Source organism: Gossypium arboreum, chromosome 9, assembly GCF_025698485.1.
Source record: "Gossypium arboreum isolate Shixiya-1 chromosome 9, ASM2569848v2, whole genome shotgun sequence".
Lineage (NCBI taxonomy): Eukaryota > Viridiplantae > Streptophyta > Magnoliopsida > Malvales > Malvaceae > Gossypium > Gossypium arboreum.
Window position 1 is genome coordinate 7,446,506 of NC_069078.1, and position 15,066 is coordinate 7,461,571.

Sequence of the window (15,066 nt, forward strand, 5' to 3'; positions counted from 1 at the left end):
CAGTAAACAAGTGCGGATATTGGTTTCTCATGGCCACCTCGGGCTCCCACGTAACCTTCTCTAACCCATGTCTATGCCATAACACTTTCACTAAGAAGATATTCTTATTTCTCAACTACTTGACTTCTCGATCAAAAATCTTGATTGGCTCTTCAGCATAAGTCATGTCCGGTTGAATCTCAACCTCTGTCGGTGAAATTACATGTGAGGGGTTCGATCTATAATGGTGCATCATAGGCACGTGGAATACATCATGGATCTTTTCTAACTCAGGCGGTAAAGCCAACTGGTAAACTACCGGCCCTATCATTTCGGTGATTTCATAAGGTCCTATGAAACGAGGACTCAACTTGCCTTTCCTACTGAATCTCAGAACCTTTCTCCATGGTGATACCTTCAAAAATACTTTATCGCCCACTTGATACTCAATTTCCTTTCTTTTCAAATCTGCATAAGACTTTTGTCTATCCGATGCCGCTCTTAAACAATCTTTAATTACTTTTACTTTGTTCTCGGTTTCCTTGACCAAGTCAAACCGGTGCATTTGATTTTCCTTGAGCTCTGTCCAATACAAGGGAGTTCGACACTTTCAACCATACAGCACTTCATAGGGTGCCATTTTTAAACTCGTCTTAAAACTATTGTTATAGGCAAACTCAACCAAGGGAAAGTAATTTTCCCAACTACCTTGGAATTCTAGAACACAAGATCTTAAAATGTCTTCCAAGGTTTGAATCACTCTTTCGGATTGGCCGTCAGTTTGTGGATGAAAGGTAATACTAAAATTCAATCTCGTGCCCAAGGCTTCTTGCCATTTTTTCTAAAACCGTGAGGTAAACCTCGAATCTCTATCCGATATGATTGATAAGGGTATTCCGTGAAGTCTCACAATTTTAGAGATATATAACTCTGCCAATTTATCAAGTGAGTAGTCGATACATATAGAGTTAAAGTCAGCTGACTTCATCAATCGATCAACTACGACCCCCGCTGCATCTTTCTTACTCGGTGTCAAAGGTAAGCCTGTTACAAAATCTATGGTAATTCGGTCCCATTTCCACTCGTGAACCATGATAGGCTGTAGTAATCCTGAAGGTACTTGGTGTTCAACTTTTACTTGTTGACAAATTAAGCATCTCGTAACAAACTCGAAAATATCTCTCTTCATACCGTTACACCAATATATTTTCTTCAGATCGTTATACATTTTCATACTACTGGGGTGTACTGACAGATGACCATTGTGTGCCTCATACAAAATCTTATGAATTAGCTCGGTATCTTTAGGAACATAAATGCTATCTCAAAACATCAAGCAACCATTGAAATCAACCCAAAAATCAGACTGAGTCCTCTTAGCTTGCAATTCATTGTCGTTACTCTAGGCTTCACAAATTTCTTGAATAAACAATGGCCTAGTTCTCAACTCCACTACAACAGCACCATCATCTGATAAAGCCAACTGAGCATCCATGGCTGTTAAGCAAACAAAGATTTTCTACTTAGGGCATCGGGGACCACATTCACCTTTCCCTGATGATAGTCGATTATTAACTCATATTTTTACCAACTCTAATCATCTCCGTTGCCTAAGATTTAAATCCTTTTAAGTCATTAGATAATTCAAACTTTTGTGATTGGTGAATATTCGGCATATCTCACCAAACAAATGGTGTCTCCAAATCTTCAATGCGAACATAATGGCGGCTAGTTCTAAATCATGTGTCCGGTAATTTCTTTCATGTGGTTTCAGTTGTCTAGATGCATAAGCTATCACTTTGCCTTCTTGCATAACCATACATCCCAAACCATTCAAGGATCCATCACTAAAGATCACGAACTCCTTTCCCGGCTCAGGCTGAACTAACACTAGAGCTTCAATCAACAACACTTTCAGTTTCTCAAAACTCTGTTGACACTTCTTTGTCCATTCAAACTTAACATCCTTTTGTAACAACTTCATCATTAGAGTGGCAATCATTGAAAATCCTTTAACAAACCGTCTGTAATAACCAGCCAAGCCTAAAAAGCTTTTGACCTCTGTCACATTTTTCGGCGGTTTCTAGTCAAAAATGGTTGAAATCTTACTCGAGTCAACTCTAATACTGTCTCCCAAAACAATGTATCCTAAAAACCCAACTTCACGAAGCCAAAATTCACTTTTACTGAACTTGAAATACAACTATTTGTCCTTCAAAGTCTACAAAATAGTTCTTAAGTGCTCGGTATGCTCTACTTCATCTTTTGAATAAATCAAAATATCATCGATGAACACTACAACAAACTTATCTAAATATGGTTGAAATATTTGGTTCATTAAATCCATAAACACGGTAGGAGCATTTGTTAACCCAAATGGCATAACAAGAAATTCGTAATGGTCATACCTTGTTTTGAAGGCAGTTTTAGGCACATCTGACTCTTTAACCCGCAACTGATAGTAGCCGGACCTTAGGTCTATCTTTGAAAATATAGTGGCTCCCTTCAATTGATCAAATAAATCATCAATCCTTGGCAAATGATACCTGTTCTTTATAGTCACCTTGTTGAGATGTCGATAATCTATACATAGCCTCATCGAACTATTTTTCTTTTACAGAAATAATACAAGAGCGCCCCAAGGTGAAAAGCTCGGTCTCGCAAAACCCTTATCAGTCAATTCCTATAACTGAACCTTCAACTCTTTTAATTCTATTGGCGCCATCCTATACGGAGCAATTGAAATAGGTGTAGTACCAAGAGTCAAATCAATGCCAAACTCTACTTCCCTATTAGGAGGTAACCCCAGAAATTCTTCCAGGAACACATCTGGATATTCACATACTACTGGTACTGACTTAATTTTTAACTCAGACTCTTTAGTGTTCAACAAAAAGGCAAGGTAAGCTTCATACCCCTTTCTTACACATTTCTGAGTAGACATGGAAGAAATCACTGCAGACAGGCCGTTCAATTCATCTGGTTCAACCCAAAGAACATTACCATTCTCACATTTCAGTTCAATAAACTTTCTTCCACAATTCACTACCACATCGTGAGTAGTCAACCAATCCATACCAAGAATTACATCAAATTCATCAAACGGTAGTAGCATGAGATTAGCCGGAAAATAATGACCTCTAATCATTAAAGGGTAATTTTTTACACACTTTATCAACTAACACATACTTTCCTAACGGGTTTGACACCTTTTTTACGAACTCAGTAGATTCAACAAACAAGTTCATATTAGATACCAACTTCATGCAAATATACGAATGGGCAGACCCTAGATTAATCAAAGTAACAACAGAAGTTTCATATATAGAAAATGTACCCGTAATTACATCTGGAGATGAGGCTTCTTCGGTAGCACGAATGGCGTAAGTCCTGGCAAGTGACCTACCCTCGGGTCTCACCATAGACTCCTTAGATGCACCCTTACTACTCGTCCCACTACTCGGATTCTTCTGAGGTCTTCCCTTATTAGTATTGCTATCTGACCTTGTTCCTTGAAAGTTTCCTTTCCCTATCCTCTCGGAATAATCTATAACAAAATGGTCAGGGGAACTGCACTTAAAACAGGTTCTATCGCCCCCTCAGCACTCTCTGAGGTGATATCTCTCGCATTAGGGGCATCCCGATCTATTGGGTCGAGCATTCCCAACACTAACAATTACAGTAGTCTGAGCTTTCGAAACCGTGTATTGTTTACTCCTATTCTTCCCTGAATACCCAGCAGAGGCATTAGATCGAGTAGTGAACTCTCTCGACTTCTTAGATGAAGATTGAAAAGCTTTTCTTAGTTGCCTTTTCCTCGAGTCTCGAGACTCCAGATCAGTTTTTCGCTTTTCTTTAGCCAATTTTTTAGCCTTGCATGCTCTTTCGACCAACACAACAAACTCTTTCAACTCAAGGATACCAACCAACAATCGAATGTCTTCGTTCAGCCCATCCTCAAATCTTTTACACATGATGGCTTCAGTAGATACACATTCTCGAACGTATTTGCTAAGCCTCACAAATTCACGCTCGTATTCGGTAACTGTCATTTTACCTTGTTTCAACTCGAGGAGCTCCTTCCTCTTTTGATCTAAAAACCTTTGGCTGATGTACTTCTTGGGAAACTCCTCTTGGAAGAACTCCCAAGTTACTTTCTCCCTCGGCATAACCAACACGAGGGTATTCCACCACTAGTAAGCTGAATCTCTTAGAAGCGATACCACGTACTTCATGTACTCTTCCAGTGTGCATGACAACTCATCAAAAACCCAGATGGTATTCTCGAGTTAGAATTCTACTATTTTTGGATCATCATTTATGTTAGCTTGGAACTCTTTGGCTCCTTACTTTCTAATCCGGTCAACTAGAGGCCTTTCCTTTCTCACTATCTAAAAAACATAGGGAGCTATAGAGGTAGGCTGAGGAATAGGCGGGGGTGGGGGATGTTGAACACCCAAGTTTGTCCAAACAAAATCAGTGTACCAGTTATTCATCTTGTGGAGAAAGGCTTCTCTGCCTCCTTCTCCTCTACTAACTGTCTCAGGTCTGCTATCAAATGACACTGCTTCTTAAGTGGGAACAGGCGTGTTACTTTCTACATCGCCAGCAACTGCTTGTTTGGGATCCATTTACTATATAAAACACAATTCAAATTGTCAAGAGTTATCACACTATCATAATGTACGTATGGCATGTATAGCTAGAATTTCACACTAGCTATGTAGTCCTAGAACCGAATAAACTATTACTCTGATACCAATAAATGTAACACCCCTTACCCGTGTCTAATGCAGAGACAGATAAAGGGAATTATCGGACTAAAACGTAAATATACACACAGAACCAAGCCATAAATTTTTTTCAATACAAACTGTACATACATATGCAACTCGTCCCTATTACGGGCCTGCAAGGCTCAAAGCATACATCGGGGATAGTTTGGGACCATACCGTGAACTTTAGAAATTTTTTCATAAAATAGGGTCACACGCTCATGTGGGCACCAGGACATGCCCGCGTGTCCCAGACACACTCGTGTCTCTAGGCCATGTAACTCTCTATTTATGATGTCAGCATCAATTAAGGATCATACGGCCATGTCACACGCCGTGTGCCAAGTCGTGTAGTGAAATTAATTTTCGCATTTAAGGTATAGACTTCCCATGGCCTAGGCACATGCCCATATCCTAGGGCCGTATCCTCTATACGGCTGAGACATACTGCCATGTCTCTGCCCGTGTGTTTACTGCCATGCATACTTACTTGTAAAACTAGGGTGCAAAGGACACACGGCCGGACGACACGTCCATGGAGATGACCGTGTTTCACACGCGCCTAGAAACATGCCCGTGTGTCTACCCGTGTAGACAACTTTGAGGTTATTTTCCAAGCCCTCTTGTCACCCATAACAACCCCTACTCACACTCTTATGTCAAAGGTGATTATTGTGGCATAAAGGGGTTACTTAGACATCCATAGCTTTAACTCATGTATGACAATTTCAAATCACATTTACCTAATTGGGACTCCATGACTTGTTAGGTTCATTGATTGCATGATTCATAACAAGTAGTAAATATTTATAATGAAGATCAAACCTAGACTAACTATTATCACGAAAAAAAGGCAAGCGCACCTATCGAACAATAGTATAGTAATGGCAAAACCGTGATATTGTACCTAAGGGAACCAAAAGTACTAGTAATAACTATCTTTTTATTATCTAGCCTAAGAATAAAGGGGTTTGTTTTAATTAACTAATTATTTAAACTAAGAATGCACAAAGAAAAGAATTGGGGAATTGCTTTTGGGAAAATCGATTGACTTGAGACAATAGCTAAGGAAAAATCCACCTAGACTTTACTTGTTATTCTGGCTCCGAATCGGACGATTTATTCATTCAACTTGTTTCGTAGAGATCCCTAAGTTATGTTATTATCCCTATTCAAGACTAATAACGTCTAACCCCTAGATTGAATAACCGAGACTTTTCTCTAATTAACACTATAAGGTTACATTAACTCGATCTATGGATCCCTTATTAGGTTTCACCCTAATCCGGCAAAATCTTGTCACCCTATTTCTAGGCGCGCAATCAACTCCGCTTAATTATGACAAAAGTACTCTTAGACAGGGTCTATTCCTCTTCTGAATAAGAGTATGTCTTGAATCAGTATCTTGGGATATCAAAACAAGAATTAAGAACACATAATTAAGAACAAGTTAAATATTTATCATACGATTCAGAAAGTAATAACAAGATTCGTCTTAGGCTTCATTCCCCTTAGGTATTTAGGGGATTTAGTTCATAACTAAATAAGAAAACATCTCAGAAGAATAAAAAATATAAAACATAAAGAAAACCCAAAACTCCTGAAAGGAAATTGAGGAGAGATCTTCAGTCTTGATGATGAATCCGACTTCTGAGATGGATCAATCGGCTTCCTTGGGGTAATTCCTTACCCCTCTTCTCCGCCTCCTCTTTCTTTCTTCTCTAGGGTGTATTTATAGGCTTTGGTATGCCTAAAACCCTCAAAATCAGCCTTTTTCTGAATTGGACTCAACTTGGGCTCGGCAGGGACACGTCCGTGGCACACGCTTGTGTTCGATTACTTCAGGTCGTGTTCGAGCCTGCCAAATTGACACAGCCGTATGGTTTACCCGTGTGAGGAGGTCTAGCCTGTGTTGATGTCGTACTTTGGCCCATTTTCTCCGTTTTTGGCCCGTTTCTCGTTCCTTTTGCTCCCCTATGCTCTCCTAAGTATAAAACATGAAATTAAAGCATTAGGAGCATCGGATTCACCAATTCTAGTGGGAAATCATCATAAAATGCATTAAACATGGGATAAAAATATGTATAAATTACAGTTTATCATTCATTCAATCCATTTCTTTACCTTTATCACTAAGGTGACCATGCCAATTCACATCATTTATCCATCAAGCATAAATTCTACATTTTGTCAACCATTATTTACATCCAATTTGGCACACACCACAAGGATAATGACACATCTCATGCATGTATCAATATTTAGGGATTTCAACCCAATAATCAATATGAGCCATATTTCATGGCCATAAACAAAATGGAATAATATACCAAAATGAACCATCACTTTGGCTAACAAATATGACACATATAACAAAATAATAAGTACCCCATACATACCATATTTAAATGTAATAAACAAATTATACCCCAAAAGATACCATATTTAAATGTAATAAACAAATTATACCCCAAAAGATTTGTTGATAGTGTGACTTAAGCTCCGAAGTTCACGATCCCTGAGCTAGCTTGATAATGCTAAAAGAAAAAGGAAAAGAGAGAGAGGTAAGCATATAGCTTAGTAAGTCATGTGCAAATAATAAACAACATAGATCATGAAACTTACAGAATAAACATGCAATCAATCACCACCACATTATCATATTACACATAATGAACATATTGAGAATTGATAATAAATGTCTTTGAACTTCATGCTTACCTATCTTTTTCATACCTACACCAAATTTCCCAACATGAATCGAGTCCAATACTCATGAAGTTTACGTACATATCTGTACCATACATTCTTACTCATTTTCCCCAACTTCTTAATCATAATCTTGAATTGCCTATTGAATTACCTGGAATACGAAAGGACGTTCGGAATCATCATACACTAAATAAAATTCCAAATCCATGTCCCCGACATGGTCTTACATGGGACTACATATCGATGCCATATCCCAGATATGGTCTTATACGAAGCCTCATGTCGGTGCTTATGCCATGTGCCAGACATGGTCTTACACGAGACCTCACATCCATGCCATGTCCCAGACATGGTCTTACACGAAATCTCATATCAACGCCATATCCCAGATATGGTCTTACATGAAATCACATACCGATGCTGACGCCATATTCCAGATATGGTCTTATGCTGGCATACATATCAGCGCGGATGCAATGTCCCAAATAGGGTCTTACACTGGCACACATATCAACGCCGATGCCATGTCCCAGACATGGTCTTACACGGGATCTCATTAATTGTGGTGTCATGATGTCCAAATCCTAAGTATTCATTAGGACCACCCGGGACTTCCGAGATATAAAACTATCACCAAACTTTCAGTAAATCGTCATAAACCAATTTCTTTAGGGCATTCATACATATATCATAGAACATCAATTATTAAATGCATGATAATAGAATTTTTAAATTACTTACACACAACTTACCTCGGTGCAAAATGTGACAATTTGTGATTTAATCCACAACCTTGCCCTTTCCTCGGTCAAGGTCTATTCCTCGTCCCTCTTGATCTAGAATAGCACATTTAACTCATTTAATACACGCATTATTTATTTCAGTCCAAAAATCAAACTATGGAAAAATTACAATTTTGGGCCTAAAGTTTCACAAAATTACAAAATTGCCCTAGGCTCGTAAAGTGAAAAGTACCCCATTTTTCTCATTATTCAAGCCTAGCCGAATATTTTTATCTCTTATACCAACCCACATTTTTCATTTATTCACACATTTACACAATTTTTACAACTTTTACAATTAGGTCCTTTTAATCAATTCCACCAAAAACCACCAAGTAAAAGTTGTTTATCACACCTCAAACCTCTATATTCTTCCATTAGACATCAAAGCACAAGCATGTCATTCATGGGTATATTTTTAAACATGATCCCTAGCTCAAATTAAGGGTAGAAATAGCCAAATCGAGCTACGAGGATTTCAAAAATATAAAGAACATTAAAAACGGGGCTAGGATGCAGTTGCTTTTGGGCTTGAAAGATAAAAGAAACCCTAGCTATGGCTTCCTAAAAATTTTGGCCGAAGAGGATGAAGATGGGCATAATTTTTTACTATTTTTCCCTTTTTAATTCTTTTAATAACCAATGGACCAAAATGCCCTTCCATTGAAACCTTGAGATTTTATCCCTCTTATGTCCATTTTTGTCCATATAATGATATATAATGGTATAATTACTAAATAAGGACTTCAAATTTCAAATCCCATTATATTTAAGCCCCACTAATCAACTAAAACACATGTTTTTCACTTATTACAATTTAGTCCTAATAACTCAATTGGACACCTTATCGGTAAAATTTCTCGTTGATATTTTCACACAGTTATTAAATCACATAGTAGACCTTAAAACATTTACCGATAGGAATATTTCCACCTTGGATTTATTGTTTCAAAACCACTCTTTTTGTTTAGGCCCTAATTTGGGATGTTACAGCCTCAATGTAGTCGAGAGTCTCTAAGAGATCTAATTTCTTCACATAAGATGATCAGGTTTATTAAATGAAAATAATTGAATATGAAGAAGATAATTTACTCACTTACAAAAATACTATGTAGAATGTTGATTCCAAGCTCTGAAAGAAAGCTATGAATGCTAAAATGGATTAGTGAAATCCAATATGGTATTGGAACTTGTAGACTTATCAAAAGGGAGAAAACTCATAAAGTGTAAGTTGATTTACAAAAGGAAAATAAATATGGAAAGAAAGATTAAAACCTATAAGGGTGTACTTATAGCTAAGGGATACATACAAAAAGAAGGCATCAATTACAAGGAAACCTTTTTGCATATAGAGATGCCCAAGTCTATTCACATTCTCTTATCCTTTGTAAAAACTTTTAATTATGAAAACTGACAAATGGATGTCAAGACAGAATTCTTGACTTGATATCTTGATGAAAGAATCTTTATGGGGAAACTTAATGGATATATAGCTAATGACTACGAGTATAAAAGTTTCAAGTTACTAAGGTCCATATATGGACTTAAGTAAGCGTATTGTTGATGGAATCTAATGTTTAATCAAGTGATTAAATTGTAGGGATTTGAAAAAAACATTGATGAACATTGTGTTTTTAGACATACAACTAAGGATGGAAAGGTAATCTACCTAGTATTTATATGTTGATGATATTTTACTCATTAGGAATGAAGTAGGGATATTATCATCGGTTAAACTATGGTTAACAAGACATTTGAGCATAAATGTAGCAGCCTATTTTCAATTATATCAAAAGAGTGACTTCAGGACCACAAATCTAACTTGAAAATATTTATTTATTATTATTTTAATTTTTACGGTATGTTAGTAATGTCATATAAAAATTTCATTAAAAAATTTTGTCATTTGCATGCTTAATTTGGTGAAAAGGACTAAATAGTAAAAGGTGCAAAAGTTTAGTTCTAGTAGTTAAAGGCATCAAATGGATATAGAAATTTAATGTAAGAGTACTTAGGTGGTAATTAGACCATTTTTATGGCAGTAGAAATTTATGGGTTTGGATTTATTGAAATTATGAATAATTTTAAAGGACAAAATGGTAAATAAGTCAAAAATGATAAAATAACTTTAGTAAAATGTATCCATCTTCTTCATTCTAACATCTTCAACTAATTTTAACTAGGGAAGCCATATTTAGGGTTCGATCAAGCTACAATCACTTGTATGTAAGTGATATTTGTCCCTTTTTAATGATTTTTATGTTTTTGAAGTCGTTGTAGCTTAATCTAGCTAACCCTGGACCAATTTGCAAACCTGTTAAAGGTTTAGGGTTTTTCCATATTTGTTCTTGTATGATTTATGAAGTTTGATAAAATATTATGAGTCATTTTTGTTAAATAAACAACTTTTGTAAAGTGATTTTTTGATGAAATTATCATTTAGGGACTTATTTGTAAAAGTAGTAAAATACCATGATAAAATTATGAAATGTTGAATTGTATGAGGTTGTATAAGTCTCTAGGAAATTTGGTGAGCTTGTAATGTGGATGAATTTTTATAACTGTTAATTTACGAGCTTAAGAACTAAATTGTAAAGAATTTAAAATAATAGCGACAAAAGTGTAATTTTGCAAAAGTATATATTTTGGACTGAATTGAATAGAATGAATATTAAAAAGATTGAATGTAATGCCCTGAATTTTGTTTTTATTTCAAGAAATATTCAACACAACTGTGTATCTACTTCAATGGTTAAGTGTTCTAGGTGTGTGTGTGAGGTCCCAAGTTCAAGTGTTACCTTTAGCAATTTTTGTTATTTTTGGAATTAAGCCTTATCCTTGATTAGTGGGCTTATATTTAACCACTGTAATTTCATGTTAGAATGAGCCTGCTGGTTCGAGTGGTAAGGGAGTCTGTGTATTGTGTGGAGGTCCTATGTTCGAACCCCAGCGCGAGTGTGGGAATTTATTTTTGCTCGGTTGCCTAAGAGAGTTTAGATAGGATTGGGATAATGAGTTAGTGGGTGGTTATGGATGTGGATGTAGTGGGATTTGGATTATTCTGTTTTCCCAAAAATCTCTCCCGCTAAAAACTGACGTCCACCTTTCTTTCTCCTTTATTTTTCCCTTTTCTATTCAAACAATTTTTTTTTCTTTTTCCTTCCTATTTTAACAAAGGCTGTTCTTTCTTATTTCGCCGTATCGAAGCATTGTGTTTTTACATTCAGTAAGTAAGGGGTTTTTTCTCAAATTTAGAGTCTTTCATTTAGCCCGTTTGAGCAATGTAGATTTTTCCTATTAATGTTGAACTCGTGTTTTGGTAGCAGCAGGACATCCTGATCGTGATTCTCCTCTAGCGAAATCATAGTCAATGGTTCGGAGTGTTGGGGTAAGCGATGAACGTTGGTTTGAGTTCTTGATTTAATCGTGTTTTTAATACTGATTCTGAACGCTGGTATGCCGTTTGTTAGGTTCTGGAGTGTTGTGTTTACAGTGGCATCGAAATCGTACCAGGTTGTACCCAAAATGTAGAAAAACGTGATTTGGCGAAAGCAGAAATTGTAATCTGTCGACGTCAGACGACCTTGTGATCGACGAAGACCAGGCCGTGTGATGGTCGGGGTGCGACCGTGTGAGCCACACAGGCTAGGCCAAATTGGGCGAGTGGGCCATATGGGTGTGGCCCTACACGAGCACGCCACATGGGCGTGTGAATTTGGGGCCAAGCTGTATGATCTACACGGGCAAGGCCAATTTAGACGTGTGGTCCACACAAGCGTGTGAGCCCACATGGGCAACCACACGAGCGTATGGGTCCATTGGTCTAAATTTTTCCCTAGGGTTGCACGGGTTATCCCAAATGACTGTGGGCCTACTGTAGGGTCGATAAGGGCTAAATAACCCTAAACTGATTGATCTGATTGTCTGATAGACTGATCTGATTAGGATACTGATGCACGTCTACATACACTATTATCTGCATATCGGTTATCTATGTATGCTTATATGTAAGCATGTGAGCATGTTAGACTGTTTAACTATATTTGTATATTTCTGTATCTGATATTGGGGATGGGATGATGTATATTGGACGAAGTGTTCTAAAAGGCAATTTATGCTTATTATCTGGTAGCATGGCTGCATTATATCCGTTATGTGCCGCATCGGTACAATATGGTATGTAGGGCTGGATGGGTGTTTTAAACCCCGCATGGTGTGTAGGGATAGTCGGAGATAGTGTCTAGAGGATGGGGGTAGGATTCTGATTTCTGATTTCTGACTCTAATTTACACATCTGTATTTGTATCAGAAATGGGCATAGCCCTAATTTATATTTATCTAATGTTTGATAATCTGTATGTTTGCATGTCTAATTCTACTGGGTTACACACTGAGTTTACGTAAACTCACCCCTTTTATGTTTGTTCTGTACAGGTAATCCTCATAGTTAGGCGGATCGATGCAGTGGAGGACTCGACGGTGACTACCCACTATTAGTGTTTTATTTTGTTTTATAGTCTTATTTATGTTTTGGTGTTGAGATTTGAGAGGTTGTATTTCTGGGACTCTCTGGACTCTTTTACACAGTTTGACTTGGTTATGGGTATTTGGAATTCACTTGCTTATTACTATGATGGTTTTACCTAAAACATGATTTTTCTAAAAATGCGAACTGTTTTCCTTAAACACGATGATTTTCCTAAGCTTCTGCTAAAATGATACATTTTAAGGCAAGTCAACTAATTGGATATATTTTTTGAATTAAATGAAATCAATTATGGGTTCATAAGCTTAAGGTTTTTATCGAGTTAGCTCTGTTTTCAAAATCCTTTCCATGTAACATCGTCAGATTCGGCCATAACGTCTAGGCTGGGTTTGGGGTGTTACATTCAATTTGCTTATTTAGATCAAGTGAAGCCTTTTAAGGATCTAGATCAAGGGAAAGATAAAGTCTCAAATTATTGAGGTTAGTATGTTTAAATAACATTTTAATATTATTTGATTTATGTACTATTATGCTATTTATCATATCAAGTTACGACGAAAACCCAACGACGTTACAATGACTATCGAGCCCCGTTTGAACCTTAGGAATATATAGGATACAAATGACATGTCATTAAGGTTAACATGTTTCGGGTGCTGGTCCTAAATGTCCTACAGATTACTAGTACTGGCATTTGTTGCAGATACTCGTCAGCTTGTGTGAGCGACATCATATAGCTACATTCTAACGTCAGCTTGTGTGAGCAAACCTATTTATGGCTCGAGTGAGCATTGATGTAAAGGAAAAGGAAAACGAATGATTTTGACCATTTTTTAACACACTTTGTGTGAGCTTCCCGTGTATCTAATATTATTCTAAGTGGTTTAACGGGCATGTAAAGGGAAAGAACGGTAAGTGTTCCGATTGACTGTATTATGAACTTATGTAAAGGTAAGAATTGATATTGATCAAAATATGTCTAACCATGTTTATAGAAAGTATGAATTGAAATGTGATATATTCATGAAATCTATCTTACCATGTGATGATTTTTATTAAGTTATGTGTTTAAGCACTAACTTGTGTTGTTGATGATGCTTAGGCTTGTGCCAAGTTATGTTGGATTGAGTCATATCTATTTTATAAGATTTTGCATTGAAATAGTAAGCTATGTTCATGATTTACAAACTTACTAAGCATTATATGTTTACATTGTTTCTTTCATATGTTTTATAGATTATTGGAAGCTCAATCAATTTGGAAGCTAGTCGGAGATCTATCGTACTATCCAAAGATTATATCAGGAGATCTAGTTGTTATGTTTGGCATGTATATATGGTATTATGGTTGGTGTGCTTTTGGAACTTTGATGCCTTGATGGTTGATGTTGATACAGCTAAGTGGATGCATGGTATGTTAGGATGTGATTTGGTATATGGTTAATTATGTTATGTTTTGGTATGGAAATAAGTGGTTGTGTATGGTTTATTTATGGACAAATAGACATATGCTTAGACATTTTTAATTGTTGTGTTTGAGGCACCTATATGGCATATTGGTTGAATGAATAAATAGACTTTTGAATTGCTCTTATTATGCATGACTTGGGTATTTTTTAAGGTTTTTGTTATACGTGCAAGTTGCTTGTAGGTTCATGTTTGAATGGAAGAAAGAAATGGCTTGATTTTGGCCATTTTCTTGTCCACACAGCATAAGACACGGGCGTGTGTCTCAGCCGTGTGTGACACATGGCCATGTGACACAGCCGTGTGTCCCATTTAGTTTTAAAGGTTACTTTTCGAAAGTTACACGGCCTGGCACATGGGTGTGTGAGGCCATTTTGACGATTACATGGCCTGGCACACGGGCGTGTGGCATGACCTTGTGGCCCAAGTCAGAGAGTTACACAGACACGGACATAGGCTGGGAAACGCCTGTGTCTCCTTATTTCGAATGTTACATGGCTTGAGACACGGGCGTGTGTCTCAGCCTGTGTGAGTCACAACCTGGCCACACGACCGTATGAACCCTCTTGTTTGAACTTTTCTAACTTTTTCTTCAATGTTTTAAATGTTCCCGATTTAGTCCCAAGTCGATTCTAAAGTGTTTTTAAGGCCTCGAGGGCTCGAATAAGGGATGATGTGCATGTGTTTGAATGGATTATGCTATGATTTATGAAATATTGGGAAATGAATGATTTTAAGTTATGTTTTTACAGTAATTCTCCGTAATTCTATTTCTGCAACAAATATGGGTTAGGGGTGTTATATTTAGTGGTATCAGAGATATGGTTTAATCGATTCTTGGACTGAGTACAGTGTGTACAAGTCTA